This window comes from Ovis aries, chromosome 3 (genome assembly GCF_016772045.2).
Source record: "Ovis aries strain OAR_USU_Benz2616 breed Rambouillet chromosome 3, ARS-UI_Ramb_v3.0, whole genome shotgun sequence".
Taxonomy (NCBI): Eukaryota; Metazoa; Chordata; class Mammalia; order Artiodactyla; family Bovidae; genus Ovis; species Ovis aries.
Genome location: NC_056056.1, coordinates 136,377,736 through 136,383,433, shown reverse-complemented (window position 1 = coordinate 136,383,433; position 5,698 = coordinate 136,377,736).

Genomic DNA, 5,698 nt, shown 5'->3' with positions numbered 1-5,698 from the left:
TTAAGATCACTCATCAACGCAATGTCCCATGGTATTTGTCTTCCTCTATCTGACTTATTTCACTCAATATGACAATCGGTAGGTCCATCCATGTTGCTGCAAATGGCATTATTTTGTTCTTTTTTAATGGCTGAGTAATATATATGTATATATATACACACCACATCTTCTTTATCCATTCCTCCATCAGTGGACATTTAGGTTGCTTCCATGTCTTGGCTATTGTAAATAGAGTTGCAATGAACACTGGAGTCTATGTATCTTTTCTAATTACGGTTTTCTCCAATATATGCCCAGGAATGGGACTGTTGGATCATATGGTAATACTTCAATAAAAAGATTTTTAATTGAGAAAAAAAAGAGGTCAGACACAAGGCTAAGGGTCCAGAGGTTCAGAACCTAGGCTGACTACCTCCCGGTCCAGTGCCCTCCTCTCCATTCACGCCTTATCTCCTCCAGCGGATTGGCATCCATCCAAACATATTAAGACCAAAGGAGTCTTAGATTAGGGAAAGGGCTCTGGACTTTGGTGAAAGTTTCTAGAATTCTCACTCAAATAGACAGGGAAATAAGAATATTCAATAAATGGTGTTGAGATACCAGAATTGTTATTTGGGGGGATAATAAAGATGGGGCCAAAACAAATTCTATTTCAATCATGATAAGTGTATTTGCTGGGAGGACTGATGCTGAAGCTGAAGCTCCAATATTTTGACCTCCTAATTTGAAGAGCTGACTCATTGTAAAAGACTCTGATGATGGGAAAGACTGAAGGCAAAAGGAGAAGGGGATGGCCAAGGATGAGATTGTTAGATAGCATCACCTACTCAATGGACATGGATCTGAGCAAACTCCAGGAGATAGTGAAGAACAGGGAAGCCTGATGTGTGCAGTCCACGAGGTTGCAAAGAGTCGGATGCTATCCAGCAGCTGAATAACAACAACAAAGCGTATTTAAGTGTAATAAAACTGTAGAAGTTCTATAAGAAAGTACAGGTGAACTGATTTATAATTTTGGAGCTGGAAGGCTTTTCTAATCAGGATGGAAAACCCAGGAGTCATAAAGGAAAAGGTTGATACATTTGACTACATAACAATTTTTTAAAACAACCCTCAATGGAAGACCACCATAAAAACATTTCACAATAATGAAAAAGCATACGATAAAGGGATTGTTCCTTAATTTACAAGGAAACTCACATAAAGTCTAATCATCATAAAAACTAGTATTTAATGATTATTTACTATGTACTAGACACTATTTTAAGCACATAGATTATTTTATTTAAATCTCACAGTAGGTAGCCCTATCAGATAAGTACTATATTATTATCTGATTTATAGATGAGGACATGGAAACAGTTTTTTAAATAGTCAAAGAGGGTTTCCCTAGTGTCTTAGTGGTGAAGAATCTGCCTGCCAAGGTAGGAGATACAGGTTTGATTCCGGATCGGGGAAGATCGATCCCACATAGCACAGAGCAACTTAGCCCGTGCGCCACAGCTGCCGAGCCTGTGCTCTAGAGCCCAGGAGCCACAGCTACTGAGCCCGCATGCCCTAGGGCCTGGGCGCCACAAGAAAAGCCACCTCGACAAGAAGCAGGCGCACCGCAACCAGAGAGCAGACCCTGCTCCCCACAGCTGGAGAAGAGCCCAAGCAGCGAGGGAGACAGGGCACAGCCAAAATAAATAAAGTTTTAAAATTGTCAAAGACTATAGACAGGGAGTTTACAGAAGAGGAAATATCGATAAACATATGGGTATATTTACTTAATATAAATGAAGCCAGTACACATGTGGAAGCGTGCCCCAAGCTGTGATCAAGTGGGGAAACAACCAACTCTATAACTGTTCCTCTACATATTCTATCTCACTATCAGTTCATGTCACCAGAAAACTGTACATCTGAACCGCATTAGCTTAGCTGCCCATGCAGAAATGCCCTCAGCCCAGTTCCATTTAAGTGTTACACTCTTGGCATCTGTTAATGCTTGGCAAAGAAATGACCACATGAAAAATAACAGCATTATTTGTGTCCGGGAAAAGCTACCACTAAAGGCACTGTCTTACTCTCCTAATCTATGTTACCAGAAGGAAGGACCCACATAGTAACTTATCTTTAGTATTTACTACCAGGTAAACAATTATCTTGCTTAAAGACCTTTTATGTTTTATTTTACCAGACAACGGTACTTACATGACCATTTCTCTTTCTCTTTTTGCCTGGCTACTGGGGAGCTCAGAGCCATAGTTACAGCAACAACATAACGAGGATAACTGACATCTGACTTCTTAACTCAGTTTGGCTTCATTTTAGCTCTCTTTTTCCCTTCTCCCCTTCAATTGGTTTCTCTCCTTCCACTTGCTTTTTATTTTTTTTTTAATTTTTTTTCCCACTTGCTTTTTAATTTTCTAATTCTGGTTTAACAAAATTACTATAAAGTGTGTTTAATTGGAAGCTATCTCAAAGTCTTTTGGAAGCAGGTAGGATGCAGGTAATAAATAGACAGTCAAGCCCCCTCATCTTATAAATAAGAAAACTTAAGTCCTCAATCACTATGTTCATTAACATTTATCTCTGTGCTCAGGTGACCTTGATATTCTATTGTAAGCTCCTTAGAACTGCATCTATCTTTTAGACCCTAGTGGCCAGCTCTGAATCAGGTGTATGGTAGGTACTCAATAAATGGTTGAAACTCAATAAACGTTGGTTGAAAACATAGTAGGTGTTGTGAGGAAAAGAACCACTTTCATATGGAATGAGGTCTGCCAGGTACTAAGTGTTCATGAGAACTGAATTAACAACAGGGCACGGCCTCAGCCTCTGGCCTCGCCCTGCCACATCCTCGGGCCTCTATCACTCAGGACTCTTTAAGGGCTGGTGTGCGGGGCAAGCAGTCAGCCTCACCACCTCCACTCTGCCTTTATTGTCACCCTCCCAACCCAGCCCTTCTATCTGGTCCAATTAGATTCCAGATCTTTTTTATTTTTGCCCTGGGTAGAGACTGACACATCTGTGCTTCCAGTCTCCTGGCCCGGAGATGCCTGGAAGGTAGGGAACGGCATCACCTTTTGAACCCAGGGCAGCACCTAATGTGGCTGCTTATCAGTGGTAATCAGTGATGAGGAGGAGAAGGAAGAGGAAGACCCAAGGTCATGGCTCTCCCTGCCCTGGTAACCCTCAACTGTGTCCTCATACCCCTGGGTGGACAGAGGGGACATCAGAGATCGACAGGGTCACTCTTTCTCCTCTTCCCCATCCTTCCTTCCATGCACGCTAAGTCGCTTCAGTCATGTCCGACTCTGCAATCCCCATGAACTGTAGCCCACCAGGCTCTTCTGTCCACGGAACTGTCCAGGCAAGAATACTGGAGTGGGTTGCCATGACCTCCTCTGGGGGATCTTCCCGACCCAGGGATCAAATATGTGTCTGCTATGCCTCCTGCATTGGCAGGTGGGTTCTTTACCACTAGAGCCACCTGGGAAGCCCCCTTCCTTATACTGAAAGGCAAAAGAATGAGACATGGACAGAGAGGTCGAGCTGGAGCACACAGGTGAGGTGAAGCAGATGGGGCTTCCTTTGCCAAGCTGCAGACACTGAGCTGGCTTCCCATTGGCTGCCACCCCCACCTCACCCCCAGCTCCCCACCCGGCTCTTTTCCTGAGCAATCGCTGTGGAGATGTGTAGAAAAAGAACTGAGGTCTGGGCAAGGCCTTCTGATCCAGATTTCCAGGACTGATGGACAAGCCGTGTTGAGAAACTGTGTCCAGGTGAGCTGAGCTGGGGTAGCCACACTTGCCGAGCCACAGGGAACCTCAGGCCTGGAGCTTCGAGACCCAGTCTCCCGTGAGGACCATCTTCCCAAGGAGATGCTCTGCCCTTCACTGTCATCCGGGACTTCAGGCCCATCACTGCAGCCCCCATGAGGGTGCTAGGGGCAGGAGGACGTCTCCCGGGGGTCTCCCTGTCCTGGTCTCTGTGTATGTGACACTTCTGCTTGCACTGCAAGCTCCGAGACGCTCCCTGTGGAGGATGGTGACTTTTCACAAGACTCAGGCAATTCAGGGCCGTGGAAAAGGCAGCGAGCACCATGATTCAAGCTCAAGTGTGGATTCCACATCTTCCACAGTTCTCTGGTAACTGAACTGCCAGCTTGAGTGGAAAGTGGCTGACATGGGATCTGAACATTCTAGAAATTCTTGCGCTCTTCTGTGGGAAACGATGACCCAGTCCACAACACCAGGCCCGTCCTTAACTTGTACAGGACCCAGGCAAGGTTCTCACACCACTTGTCTAAATATTGAAAAGTTATTGGTTAAGCTAATTGTCAAACCTGGCTCAGTGGTAAACAGTCCGCCTGCCAGTGCAGGACACATGGGAGATGTGCGTTCAGTCCCCGGGTTGAGAAGATCCCCTGGAGAAAGAAATGCATCCCACTCCAGTATTCTTGCCTGGAAACTTCCATGGACAGAGGAGCTTGGCGGGCTGGAGTTCTTGGGGTCATAAAAAGTCGGACAAGACTGAGCAAGCACACATAAGCTTCAAATAAAATACATTCTATTACCTACCTCGAGGAAACACTTCCATAATTACCATAGTTTGTAAATGGGTAAAGCTGTGGTTATTACTGGGCTAAAACTTGACAAAATGTCAAAAGACTAAACTTTTTATTGCGCTTGTCTGAGTGTACAAGTGATGGGCTGGCAATGCTTGGTTGAGTAATAAATGTATACCTAATTATACATTATTCATAAATGACTACACGTTCTTTCAGTAAAATTTGCTTTTCTTGTATTTGTCCAGGAAAATCACCAATTATGTGGTTATAATAGAGACTTTCATAGCTATAAATGTAGTATAAACTTTTAAAAAAGCCCCGTGTCTCATTGTGTTGTATACCTGAAACATAGAATACTATCAATTTGACAGTCATGCCAAATTAGACAACATTCCCTGAGTTGTTGTAGTTGTTAGTTTTTTATTAACTTCAGTCTGGAGAAACTTCATAAGGCTGGAAATTATTCTCTAAGCATTACTTGGATTCAGAATGAAAGCACAAATTTTATGTATCATGTGCAAGCAAATTAATGGGATGGCATATGATACATTACCACCATCACAAAAAAAATAACAAATGTTTTCATTTCATGATATAAACTGCTATCCCTTATATCTTGAAAACTTCTTAAAGCACTATCTCAATCTATAAAATACCATTTCTTAAACATTTTAATGCCAGAACTCCTTTACACTCTTAAAAATTATTGAGGGTTCCAAAGAGCTCTTGTTTGTGTAAAGTGAAGCTATTGACAATTGCCATATCGGAAATTAAACTGATAACTTTTAAAACACGACACACTAGCGCGTGTTCTCTTAGCTGTCAGAGTGGTGATGACATCCACACCAAGCAGTCTCTGAGAAACACTGTACACTCACAAGAGAATTAACATGAGAAGAGGAAATGATGTCTAAGTTTTGTGGGATCTCAATTCCCTGAGCAGGCATTGAACCCAGACCCTCGGCAGTGAGAGCACGGAGTCCTAACCTAACCACCGGCCCATCAGAGAATTCTTGTCTTTGGGCCACATTTTGAGAATTGCTTCGGGGTAGAACAATGTAAAGAGATGGTATCACGCTCCCTCCACATTACGCCTGATCTACGAATATACAAATAAGAGTTTTAAGAATTAGTCCTACA